This window comes from Sceloporus occidentalis, unplaced genomic scaffold, assembly GCF_023333645.1.
Source record: "Sceloporus occidentalis isolate IW3139 unplaced genomic scaffold, rSceOcc1.0.p SCAF_19, whole genome shotgun sequence".
Taxonomy (NCBI): domain Eukaryota; kingdom Metazoa; phylum Chordata; class Lepidosauria; order Squamata; family Phrynosomatidae; genus Sceloporus; species Sceloporus occidentalis.
The window spans coordinates 11,812,264-11,828,929 of record NW_028316999.1 but is presented as its reverse complement, the minus strand read 5'-3'; positions in this window follow the sequence as shown (position 1 = coordinate 11,828,929).

The window sequence follows — 16,666 nt, the reverse complement described above, 5'->3', positions numbered from 1 at the left end:
TGGTGGAAATTATGAATGCTCCCCCAGTTTGACTGTGGTATCTTGTGTGCCCCCCCTATATATTGTTTCTAGAGTCGCCACTGCCTATATAGCATATAGCCATGTTTTGTTAATGTGCTAAAGGTTACTAATAAAAAAGTCGGGTACCTTTCCATTTAAAAAAGATGACATTAAAAGATAACATTAGCAGATATAAAGACGATGTTAATGCTATTGCTTATTTTCACTGTTACCTACAATAAATCATGAACGCATGCTACTCAGAGGCGTGGGCTTGAGGCGGGGTGCCACTTCTCCTACATCGTTTTACCATCACTACCCTGCCATCAAATTCTCCACTACCCGTGTCAACGCAGGGAGTTCCCGAAGAAGAGAGGGTGTTGGAGCCAGTGAGAGCGGACAGGCTTACAGCCAAGTATGCTGCACTGCCCCCTGACATCGGGATTCGCAGACTGTTCAAGGAGGTGGGGTCTGCAGTGTCTCCGAGTTCCCTGCATATAGCACTTTGTGTCCCTGTGTTCCAGTCCCTTTGTATCACCTGCTCCTAAACCTTGGATTGCCTTTAGATTATCTATTTGACTGCTGCCTGCCATTTTTTAATTAACCCTTGAGACATTAACAAATTGAGTTAGACAGATTCCCGTCTGCAATACAATAAATCTTTAATACAACTCCACTGACTGGCTCCTAACAAGAATGATCACCCCCATTTTCTTTCCACCCCTTGTTTGTGTGTATGAGGTAATTACCGTATTTGTTTGATTATAAGACAAGGTTTTTTCAGAGCTGTCACGAACCGAGGACACAGGTTGATAAGGAGCCCAGATGCAGGGGATACGAGGGGCTCTGTCTGTACCCCACGATGCATGATGGCTTGGGGTCGGTACAGACAGGCGTCGGAAATAAACCACAGACAGGAGATGCGGATTAAGAGTCGTATTGTAGATGAACAACAATATATATGCAATGAAAGTCTCTTGGCTGAAAGCCCGCTGTATGGGGCACACACGGCAGGAAGCCCACGGGATGGGGCACACACAGCAGGAAGCCCTCTTCCAGGGCACACGGCACGGCTAGAAGCCCTCTTGCTGGGCACACGACTAGAAGCCCTCTTCCAGGGCACACGGCAGGTTGCCCACTTGCAGGGCACACGGCAGGTTGCCCACTTGCAGGGCAAACGGCAGGTTGCCCACTTGCAGGGTACTCGACTTGGGAGTCCACTTAGCGGGGCGCTGGCCGCAACTCTGGAACACGGCAGGTACTGGAACACGGCAGGTACTGGAACACGGCAGGTACTGGAACACGGCAGGTACTGGAACACGGCAGGTACAGATCAGGAACCAAACAGGTAGTCCTCAAACTTCAATGTCAAGGCCCAAACTGTAGGGCTGGCCAGGTTTATAAAGGCTGTCTTGATCATGAGATCAACTGCAGCTGGACCTGATAATTGGTCTGAGTGGTTCTGAATGGCAAGGGCGGCCACTAGTGGCTGGAAACGTAAAATGAATGGCACAAAGTTTAACCAAGTCCATACAACGAAGGGTGAACGTTACATACCCCCACCGCAAGGAGCAGCCTCCGGATGCTTACAGACCTGTGGACTCATCATCTCTCTTTGTGTCTGGGTCTTGGTCTCTGTGTCCACTACCAATTCCAGTACTGCAGGTATCCCCGCGGACTCCTTGTATTGGCCTTGACATTCTGTCACGAACCGAGGACACAGGTTGATAAGGAGCCCAGATGCAGGGGATACGAGGGGCTCCGTCTGTACCCCACGATGCATGATGGCTTGGGGTCGGTACAGACAGGCGTCGGAAATAAACCACAGACAGGAGATGCGGATTAAGAGTTGTATTGTAGATGAACAACAATATATATGCAATGAAAGTCTCTTGGCTGAAAGCCCGCTGTATGGGGCACACTCGGCAGGAAGCCCACGGGATGGGGCACACACGGCAGGAAGCCCACGGGATGGGGCACACGGCACGGCTAGAAGCCCACGGGATGGGGCACACGGCACGGCTAGAAGCCCTCTTGCTGGGCACACGACTAGAAGCCTTCTTCCAGGGCACACGGCAGGTTGCCCACTTGCAGGGTACTCGACTTGGGAGTCCACTTAGTGGGGCGCTGGCCGCAACTCAGGAACACGGCACAGGTGCAGGCACAGGCTCGGGTGCAGGTGCAGGCTCGGGTGCCGGCCCACTGGCAGGTAAGCCCACAGGCAGGTTCAGGCACAGGTACAGGCTGGTAGCTCGGGTACAGGCTGGTAGCTCGGGTACAGGCTGGTAGCTCGGGTACAGGAACTCAGGAACACGGCAGGTTGCCCACTTGCAGGGCACATGGCAGGTTGCCCACTTGCAGGGTGCTTGACTTGGGAGTCCACTTAGTGGGGCGCTAGCCGCAACTCAGGAACACGGCAGGTTGCCCACTTGCAGGGCACACGGCAGGTTGCCCACTTGCAGGGCACACGGCAGGTTGCCCACTTGCAGGGCACACGGCAGGTTGCCCACTTGCAGGGTACTCGACTTGGGAGTGCTCTTAGTGGGGCGCTGGCCGCAACTCAGGAACATGGCAGGTTGCCCACTTGCAGGGCACACGGCAGGAAGCCCACTTGCAGGGCACACGGCAGGAAGCCCACTTGCAGGGTACTCGACTTGGGAGTCCACTTAGTGGGGCGCTGTCCGCAACTCAGGAACACGGCAGGTACTGGCACACGGCAGGTACTGGCACACGGCAGGTACTGGCACACGGCAGGAACAGCTCAGGAACCAAACAGGTAGTCCTCAAACTTCAATGTCAAGGCCCAGACTGCAGGGCTGGGCAGGTTTATAAAGGCTGTCTTGATCATGAGATCAACTGCAGCTGGACCTGATAATTGGTCTGAGTGGTTCTGAATGGCAAGGGCGGCCACTAGTGGCTGGAAACGTAAAATGAATGGCACAAAGTTTAACCAAGTCCATACAACGAAGGGTGAACGTTACAAGAGCAAATGCTCTGATAAATCCCCCTCATCTTATAATCGAGGTCGTCTTCTAATCAACTAATAAAACAAATGAGGCCTGACTATGAAACTAAGATCCAGATCCCCTGCAGCGCTGCAGGGGACTTGGATCCTCCTGTCTGGTAACCCCAGCTGCTGCCAGCACTTCCACCGGGAGTCTATCACCGAGCACAGGCAGAAGCGCGGGCAGCAGCAGAGGTTGTCTAGTGTGCCCTCAGCATGGGGGGCGCCTCCTCTGCGCCAGGATAGCCCGCCCACTGCTGGGATAGCCCCGCCCACTGCCGGGATAGCAGAGCTGGTTGGGAAGATCATTGAACTCTCTGTGACAGGCGGCGCTCCAGAAGCAAGACCTACCCGTCCATGGGACCCTGTCGGCACTGTGCCGTCCCAAAGTCATTGGCGGATCCGGTAGACTTACGGCTTTAATTTCCTGGAGGAGGAGGCAGGGCCTAGCAGGGTCACACAGCGTCATTGTGTAATCCCATGGGAGCTGAACTAAGCGCCTGCTGAGGCATCACAGTGAGTAAAGTGCCTCAGTTGCTTGAGTGCGTGGCTTGGTTTGGAAGTGTGTCTGAGTGGGTATATTAGTGTCTGGGTAGGTAAGTGTCTGAGTGGGTAGGTAAGTGTCTGAGTGGGAAGGTAAGTGTCTGAGTGGGAAGGTAAGTGTCTGAGTGGGTAGGTAAGTGTCATTTTTATATATATATATTTAAAGAGAATTTGTATATGCATACAGGACATATACATAGGGGTTAAATTAAATGAACCATTGTGAATACTCACCTGAAATAAATTATTGGCATCAGCTGTTTGATTTCCTCAGCGGCCTTACACCAATTAGGATAGACCAGCTGCCATATAAACCAGTAGGCAGAGCATCAAGCGCATGCACGAGATGAAGCGATAAGCAAAATGCTTAGTGCGTGTTGATGACAGCAGCAGCAGCAGCAGCAGCAGCAGCAGCAGCAGCAGCAGCAGCATCATTATCATCATTACGGAAGTGGATCAGAGGACTAAGATGGCGTCTCTTTGTGGTAGCGCTGCTACGAAGTTTGAAGCCTGGACTCTAACATCCGAAACGGAGGACAACAAGTTTCCCTTTCTTTTATACATTAAAATTATCGTTTTTACCTACTCGCCTCTGCTGCCTACCTTCTTTATCTACAAGCAGTGGCGTCGGCAGGGGGGGGCCAGAGGGGGCCATGGCCCCCCCTACATCATGCTGTGCCCACCGGTGTGCCCCCCCAATTGAAACGGCGTCTTTTTTTTTTTTTTTTTAATAGACCCGGAGGAGCGAGTGAGAGGCGCTGAGCGGTTGCTGAGGAATAAGTTCTCAGCAACCGTTCGGCGCTTCTCACTCTTCTCCGCGACCGCGAGGCCTCTGCCTTGTTCGCAGTGCCGGCATTTCAAGCCGAGCGCCGGTATATGGACAAGCCCAAGGTAAGTGAACTTCAAAGGGGGGGGTAGAAAGTTAGGAGGGGGTTAGAGAGTCAGAAGAGGTAGATAGGAAGTGAGAAGGGGTAGATAGGGATAGATTGGGAGGGAGAAGGGGTAGATAGGATAGATTGGGAGGGAGAGGGGGGTAGATGGGATAGATTGGGAGGGAGAGGGGGGTAGATGGGATAGATTGGGAGGGAGAGGGGATAGATTGGGAGGGAGATGGGGGGAGATGGGATAGATTGGGAGGGAGAGGGGGTAGATGGGATGGATTGGGAAGGAGAGGGGGGTAGATGGGATAGATTGGGAGGGAGATGGGGGTAGATGGGATACATTGGGAGGGAGAGGGGGGTACATAGGATAGATTGGGAGGGAGAGGGGGGTACATAGGATACATTGGGAGGGAGAGGGGGGTACATAGGATAGATTGGGAGGGAGAGGGGGTAGATAGGATAGATTGGGAGGGAGAGGGGGGTAGATAGGATAGATTGGGAGGGAGAGGTCTTTATGGGACAAAAATGGCGTACGTTCAGCTGTTTGGGGACAAAGTTGACACAATGTGTAACTTAGGTGCTGGTCAGGTTCTATGTGGGCAGTGTGGACACCAGGGCTGGCTTTGGGGTGTGTGACCAGTGATCTATGCCTGTAATTTAGGGGGTTTCATCTATACCTTTAATGCAGAGTTTATATGTAATTTTCAATTGATTTATATCTGCAAAGCTGGGTTTTGTGTCATTCTGTTCATCTGTATCGGCTATATTTCCATACATTATTAATGTTTACCTGCAAATATAGGATTTGCATGTCTTATTCAGTTGATCAATACCTGGAGTGCTGTTTCCATGTGTTGATTATTTGATCTAAACCTTCAGTGCTGAGTGTACATGTGATTTCCAGTTGATATATACCTACAATGCTGGGTTTGTGTGTTCTGTTGGTTTATACCTGCAATGCTATGTTTCCATACATTATTTATGTATACCTGCAAATACAAGTTTTTTTTTAATCTCATTCAGTTGCATGTGCTGTTTCCATGTGTTGTTTATTTGATCTATACCTGGACTACAGGGTGTAAGTAAAAGAGCGCTATGGTTTAGTGAATGAGGGGACAAAGGGACTCTGGGGATGATTACAGGGGCGAGGACCTCTCAATGTAACGGTGCAGGACTGACTCTCGCGGTCTTCCCCTGATCTGCAGTCAGTGTGGGAAATATTTTTTTTTTTAGTACGGTAGCAGAAGGAGTGATTTCATGCAAGGAGGCGTTGAGCGGGGCCCAAGGAAATGCTTGGGTAGGGTCCAATTTTTTCACTATAAAATATATTGGCAGCAGGGTCTAATATTTATATATATATTTGCAGCAGGGGCAAATATTTATATATGTTTTGGCAGCAGGGGCTAATATTTATTTATATACTGGCAACAGGGTCTAATATTAATATATATTGGCTGCAGGGTCCAATATTAATATATATCAGCAGCAGGGTCCAATATTAATATATATCAGCAGCAGGGGCTAATATTAATATATATCGACAGCAGGGGCTAATATATATATTGGCAGCAGGAGCTAATATTAACATATATTGGCAGCAGGGGCTAATATTAATATTTATTGGCAGCAGGGTCTAGTATTTATATTCATATTGGCAGCAGGGTCTAGTATTATATATATATATATATATATATATATCGGCAGCAGGGGCTAATATTAATATATATTGGCTGCAGGGGCTAATTTTATATATATTGGCTGCAGGGACTAATAATATATATTGTCAGTAGGGGCTAATATTAATATATACTGGTAGCAAGGTCAAATATTAATATATATATCGGCAGCAGGGTATAATTTTTATGTATATGGGGAGCAGGGTATAATATAAGTATATATCCGCAGCAGGGGCTAATATCAATATATATCCACAGCAGGGGTTAATATTAATATATATCAGAAGCAGGGTGTAATATTTCTATATATCGGCAGCAGGTTCTAATATTTATATATATTGTCAGCAGGGGCTAATATTAAAGAATGAGAAATAACTGCCAGTTTAGCTGTTATTTTGAAATCATATTTCAATCACGGTCTTTACTTCAAAGAGATAAGTGCATATTATGTAGTTAAAAATGCACGTCTAACGTGTGTGTGTATATATATATATATATATATATATATATACATACATAGTGTATATGTACCGTTTTTTTATTTGCCCCCCTACTTTGGTCCCTGGCCCCCCATGTGCCCCCCCTAAATATGAAAGCTGGAGACGCCACTGTCTACAAGTACCAGTGTGGGATAAAGAAACTCCTAAGGAGACCATTACACTCTATGTATGGGCATATTTATGCCCTTTAAATTGTAAGGGTCCGATCTGCTTAATAGCATTTTTTTAAAACGTACTTTGATATACTACACCATAATTTTTTTTTTCTTTCTTTTTTTCCTTTTATATACGAACCTTTTGGATACTGTGTGTGGGAACTCTCGCTGGAAGGGTATCTTTGTACATATTTTTGTGTTGCACATATAATTTACTCACTTATTATTTGGGTGCGCAGACACTGTGGTTTTGATTGTATTTAATTTGGAACATTTTGGGGAGGTTGTTCCTGTGCTTTTGCAGCACCACTTCACCAGAAGGTGTAATACTTATATTTAATTAGAATATTGCGCGTCACTTTTTTGTATTTTAATATAGAAACTTAACAAAAGTGAAGTACGGAAATTGATTTTAATGGAGAAGAAATGTTAAAACAAGGGGCCACAATGTAAAATTAAAGGCTCAGATGTTTATTGGGGGATCATGGAGAAGACTTCACCGGAAGTACCGCCATATTGCCCTAAAATCTGGCAGGATTAATCTCATAAATTGGACTCGGTAATGTGGCGTTGTTTTAGTAACGCTACTCATTCATAAAACTGATTGCTTTTGTAGGTGGGATTTAAAGGCAAACAGTGTATGCATTCCCAACCACAGTGAAATGCTTAGTGTCCAGTACAAAGCAGAGCTTCCCGTGATACAGTTAATCCATCTGTTGTAATATGTTAATACGTTGTATCTATTCAAATATGTTAGACAGGAGGAAAATACTAGCAAAGTTTAGCAAAACTCAACATATCTGTCAGGAACCACAGGACCCTAAGCATGTGTCGCCAAAAGAGGCTTCCTCATGTCTCTGTCAAGTGTGTGTGCCAGGATCCTTTCACACCTGCGGTCTTTCATGCAATTAAGGGCATATATTACCAGGGTTGCTCTCTTGCTCTGCCTTTCTGGAGCATTGAACTTGGCCCCCTGCTTGATTGATTAATTGCTTGTATGTTTGTTTGGTGAAGTAGTGCTACAAATATTACAGCTGTGTTAAAAACAATCATTTAAGGCAGCAGGCTGCCTTCCTTTAGCCGAGTAATTTTATTACTCTGGTAAAGAGGGTACTCTGGTAAAGAGGGGAAATGCCAGCAACTACAGTTGTACTCAAAAGTTTGCATATTGTTGCAGAAATTGTGAAATGTTGGCACTGATCTTGAAAATATGACTGATCATGCAAAAAACTGTCTTTAACCCCTTCGTGACAAAGGCTGATTTTACTTTTTGTACCCTTCGTGACAATGGCCTTTTTAACATTTCTGCGCTGCTCGTGTTTAGCTGTAATTTTCTTCTTTCCCATTTACTGAACCCACACACATTAGATATTGTTTTTTTCAGGACAAGAAGGGCTTTCTTTAGATGACATTGTTTTGATTGTATCATGTTATTTACTACTAAAAAAAGTATAAACTATGGTGAAAAATTTAGAAAAAAATGACTGTTTCTAACTTTTAGTTGAAAAATCTTTTACTCATCTATAAAAGGTAATGAAAAAACCTGCTAAATGGATTCTACTATTTGTCCTGAGTTTAGAAATACCCAATGTTTTTATGTTTTTTTGCTTTTTTCTACCCATTATGGGGCAATAAGTACAGGTAGCGTTTTGCTATTTCAAAGCCATTTTTTCCAAATATGGTAATTCTTCCCCCCATGTGCCATTTCGGGTATCTTTGAACCCGGCCAATGCAATTTACCCCATCAAATCATATATTTTTGAAAACTAGACACCCCAGGGTATTCCAAATGCTAGTATTTTAACTATTTCCATGCACCATATCTACCACCAGTTTTTGTCAAACTTTGTGGTAGTCATTTTTTTGCATTTGTTTTGTCACACACATTTTACTTCAGGTATGAATTAAAAGGTTCTCGTTTATGTCACTATCACAAAACACCCCAATATGTGTTCAGCAACATCTCCTGAGTACAGCGATACCTCACATGAATGATTTTGCCTGGCTGTTTGGGGGCAAAAGGGCCACATTTGGGGCATGCGCATTTTTCAATGTTGAACTTTGGCATTTGGGGATCCACTGCCTATGCCCTATTTGGTACATCTTTGAGTCGGGCCATTTCAGTGTGCCCAATAAACCCATATATTTTTGAAAACTAGACACCCCAGGGTATTTCAAATGCTAGTATTTTAACTCTTTCCATGCACCATATCTACCACCAGTCTTTGTCAAACTGTGTGGTAGTCATTTGTTTGCATTTGGTTTTCCACACACATTTTACTTCAGGTATGAATTAAAAAGTTCTCGTATATGTCACTATCACAAAACACCCCAATATGTGTTCAGCAACATCTCCTGAGTACAGCGATACCTCACATGAATGATTTTGCCTGGCCGTTTGGGGGCAAAAGGGCCACATTTGGGGCATGCGCATTTTTCAATGTTGAACTTTGGCATTTGGGGATCCACTGCCCATGCCCTATTTGGTACATCTTTGAGCCGGACCATTTCAGTGTACCCAACAAAACCATATATTTTTCAAAACTAGACACCACAGGGTATTTTAAATGCTGGTATTTTAACTCTTTGCATGCACACATTTTACCACCAGCATGTTTTCAAAGTTTGCAGTAGTATTTTTGTGTGTGTATTTTTCCCACACACACCTACTTTATGTATGAATTTACAGCTCCTGGTATATGCCGCTGTCACACGACACCCCATAATGTGTTCAGCAACATCTCCTGAGTGCAGTGATATCCCACATGCATGGGTTTGTCATTTTTGTGGGAACTAAAAGGCCACATTTGGTACGTGTGCATTTTTCTAATTGGAAATTAGGTGTGTGGCCATCCTTCCCCCGGTGTTAATTGGGACGTTGTTGAACCTGGCCAATTCAATTTACCCCATCAAATCATACCTTTTTTAAAAGTAGACACCCCACGGGCATTTAATATGCCAGTATTTTAACTCTTTCCATGCGAGAATTGTTTTAAGCTAATATGCTAATTTTAGGACTTGCTGTTACGTACCTGGCTGCCGGTTCCTCCGGGTCCGCGGATCTTCAGCCGCTGCGGAGAGGAGGGAGACCGCCGGCTTCACCGCAACGGCATCAGCCGCCACGGAGGAGGGGGAGACCCCCCACCTTGCCGCAGCGACCTCCACCGCCACGGAGAAGGGGGAGACCCCCCGCCCTGCCACAGCAGCTTCAGCCGCCGCGGAGGAGAGGAAGACCTCCCTCCTCCGCAAGACAGCTTCTGCCGCCGCGAGGACGGGGAAGACCCCGCAGCTCCACACGGCGGCCGCCGTCTATTGGAAACCGGTCTGGACCTGCCGCGTGTACTCGTTCCTCATGCCACCTAGTGGCGCCAGCCGGTACTACAGGTCTTTTTAAGAATTTGAGACCTCGCCAATCCCAAGATGGCCGCGGACCGGAAGTGACATAACGGGATTTTGAAATTATGGCGGGAAAACACTAATTGAGGTCCAGACTTCCTCTTCCTATTTAAGAGCCTCAGAAACCTTCCAGCTTTGCCTTCTGATGGTTGTACCTATCTTGCATAGTGTCTTCTCAGTATGCGTTCCTGTTGATTTCCCGTTACCGACCCGGCTTGTTCCTGTTACCGATTCCCTGGTGTTTGACTCTGGCTTTCCTCACGACGATTCTGACCTCTGGCTTCCTGACCTCGGCTTACCCTGCAACGATCCTGACTTCTGGCTTCCTGACCTTGGCTTGCTCATTGGCTATTCTGTACTGGACTCTGGTATCTGTCTATTTGGACTTGCACACGCTGTTCTACCTGATTACAGGTTCTATCTTACGCTGTGCGTGACACTTGCTCACAAAAATATATTTTTTATATATATATTTTTTTTTTGTCTTTTAAAAAAAAAAATTTTAACATTTTTTTTCAACTTGGAGGTTCCCCTGATAGTGACATCAGTGGGAAATGATTTTTACATTTTACTAGTTTTTTTACTATTTTTTTTCTAATTATTATTAATTTTATTTTATTTTTTAAATTATTTTTACTAATCACAGTGTGATTAGAAAGCTGGGTTCCATTGACTTGCATGGTGAATGCAGTACCTGTATTCAACCTGCAAGTGGAGCCAAAGTTCTCTTTTAAACTTTTAAAATTTGTTGGTTCCTGTTACAGGGCAGCGGCCATCTTGCTTGATGGCGAAGATCATCGGCAGCTGCGGCTGTGACCGCTCTCCGGAGCGGTCACAGCCCATCGAAAGGTAAGTGTTTGGTGTCGCTGCGACACCATTTAAGTTTAGGAGGCGATCGTCGATCGCCTCCTAAACGCTTTTAAAACGGGCGTCCGCCGCCATACAAAGTATGGCGGATGTTGACGCCCCGTGGAGGGGCCAGAGATGGCCCCTTCGTTCCGATCGCGGCGTTGCTGAATGCCTCGAGGTTGAGGCATTCAGCAACGTTTTTTGGGTGCAGAAAGCGAAAACAGATCGCTTTCTGCACCCGTTTAAAGACGTGCCGGTCCTGGCACGTCAATTGTCGTAAAGCACATGCTTTTCCGTGTCTTGCCAGGACCGGCAATTGTCGTTAAGGGGTTAATTTAAGGTAAGTGATCAAATGAACTCATTTATTATCACATAGTTGCTTGGCTTCTTTTTAAATCATAATGATAACAGATATCACCCAAATGGCCCTGATGAAAAGTTTACATACCCTTGAATGTTTGGCCTTGTTACAGACACACAAGGTGACACATACAGGTCAAAATGGCAATTACAAGTTAATTTCCCACACCTGTGGCTTTTAAAATTGCCATTAGTATCTGTGTATAAATAGTCAATGAATGTGTTAGCTCTCATGTGGATGCACAGAACAGGCTAGATACAGAGCCATGTGGAGCAGAAAAGAACTGTCAACAGACCTGTGTAACAACATAATGGAACTTTACAGGGACATAAGAAAAGAGTATACAAAGATATCCAAAGCCTTGAAAATGCCATTCGGTACTGTTCAATCACCTATTAAGAAGTGGGAAATTTGGGGATGCTTGATACCAAGCCAAGGTCAGGTAGAACAAGAAAGATTTTCCAGCACGACAATGACCCTAAGCACAAGGCCAAGTTGACGTACAGTGGTTACAGCAGAAAAAAGGCTCTGCAATGGCCATCACAGTCTCCTGACCTTAATATCATCGAGCCACTCTGGGGAGATTTTAAATGTGCGGTTCATGCAAGACGATCAAAGACTTCATGACTTGGAAGCATTTTGCCATGACAAATGGGCAGCTATTTGGGGCCTCATAGACAACTGTTACAAAAGACTGTACGCTGTCATCGATGCTTAAGGGGGCAATGCACAGTATTAAGAATTAAGGGTATAGAGACTTTTGAACAGGGGTTGTTTCAGTTTTTCCCTTGTTGTCATGTTTTGTTTCTTGATTGTACCGTACTGTTATGGCCTGCAGTTGAATATTAGCCCCATAAGAAATAAAATGGCACATATCTTACCAATTATACCAAGGGTATGCAAACTTTTGACACAACTATTTGTGTCTGTTAGGGTCAGGAGATTAAAAAACTAAATTAGGACGGGGGCGTGGCTAGCCACGGACGAAGATGGCTGCTTAGATCTTTCGCTCTGCTAACCCTCTCTGTGTATTCCGCGAAATAGCATGCCTTTTCACCGCAATGGGCAAGACAAACAAAGCCCCTGGCACCCCCAAGCCTCCGGGGTGCAAGGATAAACCTCCACTTATCTCGGTCCGCTCCGCTGAGGGCCCTGACGACTCCTGCTCCGACTTCCGAGACTACCCCTCGCTTCAGGACACTCTCCGTCTCCTGCTGACAAAACATGAGATGGTGCCGCTTATTGAGAGAGCCACTCAAGGCATCCGCGATGCTCTGTCTGACCTTAAGGCCGACGTACAGCAACTTGGAGACTGCGTGGCGGTGGTGGAGACAGATGCTGCGAAGATTACCGATTCCATGGATGCACTTTCTACACAAGTGTCAGAACACTCTCACACCCTGCGCCTCTTGGCTCGGAAACTGGAAGATCTCGACAACCGCGGCAGGCACAACAGTCTTAGAATACGCGGTCTTCCTGAGGACATTGAACACGCCGCGCTTGCCTCAACGCTTCAGGCTATCTTCAATGATCTCCAGCGCCCTGCTGATACGCAAATTGAATTCGACCGAGCCCACAGGGCCCTCAGGCCGAGAGGTGACGCTAACAGCCCCCCGAGAGACGTTGTCTGCTGACTTCACTATTACCCTGTGAAGGAGAGCATCCTCAGAGCCTGCCGGACAAGGGGCGATCCCACTTGGAACGGCCATACCATAACAATTTACCCGGATCTCTCCCCCACCACTTTACAGGCCAGACTCACTCTGAAACCACTGACGGCGGCCCTGCGAGAGGCGTCGATTCCTTACCAGTGGGGTTTTCCGTTTGCGCTGATCGCTCGAAAAGGTTCTAACACGGTCGTCCTTCGCCAAGCATCGGATGCCCCTTCTTTTCTGAAAAGCCTGAACCTGCCTCCTGTTGCTATACCAGACTGGGAGTCGACCTTGGTTGCTCCCACCTGTCTACGAGACCCGTCTAAGGACTGGTCGCGCAGGCCTCAGAGGCACAAACGACCGAAGCTTCCGGCGACTTGATTTTGCATCACCCCGTAGAAGCTAGTACTCTACTTCCACCCACCGTTGCAGATCGACTCTTTCCCTCTGGCCCACCATCGGCCGCATGTTTCCCCCCCCCCCTTTTTTCCTTTTTTTTTTTTTTTTTTTTGTCGGCTCTTGACCATTTGCGTGGACCCGGATCGTACGCTCGCACCGCTGCTGGACCCGGTTGGACTGCTCCATCAGGTTCTTCTGGCTTCACCTGGAAGATGTCTTCCCTTTCTTTGAGGATGCTACCCACTCAGCACGATGCAACCGCTCCAGGGTCTGGCTCTTATACGGCTCCCGCTTCTCCTTCTCCTGCCGGCTCGCCGCTCTGCTGACCCCAGTGTTCCTCAGGTTCCTGGGCAGAGCAGCTTTTTCCTGCACCTGGCTGCTGGTTTCTCTTCTCCTGGGTCGTCTCTTCGTCGGCGGTTTCCTTTACGGACGCTCTGCAGCTCTGGTTATATTCTGGACCTGCCGCCGCTCTTGTCTGCTTTACGGTTTGATTTTATTTTGTATGATTCTTTCCTCTTTCCCCCCGTGTTCCCATTTAAGTTGTTGTCATGGCCTGTCACACTGGAGCCTTGTCTCACACATACACATCTCACACATACACATAGCACCCTTGCCCTTCACACACATATAAGGGTTCTCCCACTAGCCTCCACTCTCACCTCACGGGATACGGGATTCCTTTTCCCCAGGTTGCGCCGGTACATTTGGAGGCTCTCGATCCTCCGCGAGCACACGACTCCACACACTTTCTCACCTCCACGCCCGCGGTCCTCTAAGTCCTGATACGGCTTCCTGCCTCTCAGGTGTGGACCCACATATCAACGTTCATGGGTTGAGTGCCTTATACGGTGTGGATTCCTATTTTCACTCCTTTGTTACACTGCACCACAGATCATATTTTTTGTTTTTATTTTCTCCTTTTTATATATATATATATATATATATATACGTTCTCTTCATTTTGATTGCCCTTCCTATCCATGCATATCTCGTCTCACACTCATACACGCTATCGCATTTACATTTTCTACCCACCTGACACGGAGAGGGTGCTCTTGTACCTTGTCTCGCTACCATCACTCCTTGTCGATACGATACGTCATTGTTTGTATTATTCCACCACCCCTACCAGAGCCTACCTACCCTGCCCTCTGGGTTTGGTACTAGGTCTTTAACCACTAGTATGGTCATTCGGCTCAATACTCAATGTTGTTACATCAGGGCTTCGCGTTGCCCAGTTTGTTTTCGGTTTTTGTCTATTGTTTTTATGCACGTACGATATTCTGTTCCTTGTGCTGTCATATCGTATTCTTTTGGATGCTATGGGGTACTGTCACCACGTATTGCTGTGTCTTGGCCATTAATGTCCTATGGCTATCAATCACCTTAAATGTACATCTCTGAACGTCAGAGGCTTGAATAAACCCCAGCAAAGGTCAAAACTGTTTCTGCTCCTCCAATCCTATAAAACCCACATAGACTTCCTCCAAGAAACCCACTTCACGGCTGCGCAGGAATTTAGGCTTACAAATAGACACTTTCAATCGGCGTACTTTTCTAGCTCCGCCACTACCAAAACCAAGGGCGTTGCCATTTTATTGCACAAAAGCCTTCCACTTCTTATTGATGTCTGGAGGGACATGGAGGGTAGGAGTCTGATTATCAAGGGTTTTTTGGGTACACATAAGATCACATTAGCCACTGTCTATGCCCCTAATAAGGACCAAATACCTTTCCTAGTACGCTTTCTATCCAAGCTTGCTGACCTCCAGGAAGGACTGACGATTTGGGGGGGATCTTAACATGGTTCTGGACCCTAGACTCGACTGCTCGACAGGTACGTCCCATCTCCCATACATTAAAATTAAGAAAGTCAAACGGATGCTCCTCCTTAACCAATTAGTAGACGTTTGTAGGGCCAGTCACCCTACTGACCTCGACTACACCTTCTTTTCCCCTCTGCACAACAGATACACACGTATTGACGACGTATTCGTGTCCCGCCATCACCTTTCCTACCTCCATTCCGCTTCTATTGGGACGCAGGCGATCAGTGACCACGCCCCCGTCCATGTGTCTCTCCGGCTCCCTTCTCGTCCTCCCAAGGTCTGGTGCTGGCTTCTTAATGCCAACTTGATAAATGACCCCACGTTCCTCCCAGAACTTGAGGATCACCTCAAACATTATTTTGAAGATAACTCTGCCTGAGGTACCCCGGTCCCGACGGTCTGGGAGGCCCACAAGGCGGTGATGAGAGGCCATCTTATTCAGCTTGGAGCCAAACTGAAACTTTTGGACTACCTGTCCCTTATTTCCCTCACGCGTCAAATAGCAGCTCTGGAGCTCAGACATAAGCTTACTCTCTCCCATGACACCCACGCACAGCTCCAGGCTCTCCGCGCCGACCTCTCCTCCCTCCTAGACTCTAGGGTTAAGCGCAATTTCCTCCTCGCTAGGAAACATTTTTATGAACTGGGCGACAAGCCTGGGAAACTACTAGCCAGGGCCCTTAGGGCCAAAAGGCCACCTACATACCCAAGATTAGGGACGCATCAGGTACGTTGCATCATCAAACGAGGGACATTGCTCGCTGTTTTTCTGACTATTATTCTAAACTCTATAACCTGAGTGGGGGGAGGGACCCTGACGAACCGACACTCAATCGTATGGCAGCGTATCTAGATAAACACCTTAAGCTCAGGCTAACTGCTGAGGATAGGGTCGGGCTCAATTCTCCTATTAGCTTGAAGGAAGTGGAGCGGGCGATCAAATCCCTGCCGAAGGGCAAATGTCCTGGCCCGGATGGCTTCACCCCACTGTATTATAGCAAATTTCTCTGTATTCTAGGCCCCCAACTAGTGACATTTTTTAACGCCCTAGCTGACGGGTCACCTCTTGACCCCCAAACGAATACAGCCCACATTACAGTCGTCCCTAAACCAGGCAAGGACCCTGAAATCTGTGGCAATTACCGCCCGATTTCGCTGATCAACACTGATCTTAAAATTCTGGCCAAAATCTTGTCTTTCAGACTTAATCCTCTCCTCCCCAAGTGTATCCATGGCTACCAATTGGGGTTTGTGCCCGGCCGGGAAGCCAGGGACAACACCCTCAAGGTCCTAAACCTCTTGGCGCTGGCCCACTTGCGCAAAACTCCCCTCCTCCTGGTATCCATGGACGCTAGCTCAATATAAGATTAACCAGCAGAAATCGGAGATCCTGGGCATACATGTCCCCTCCCCCGTGAAAT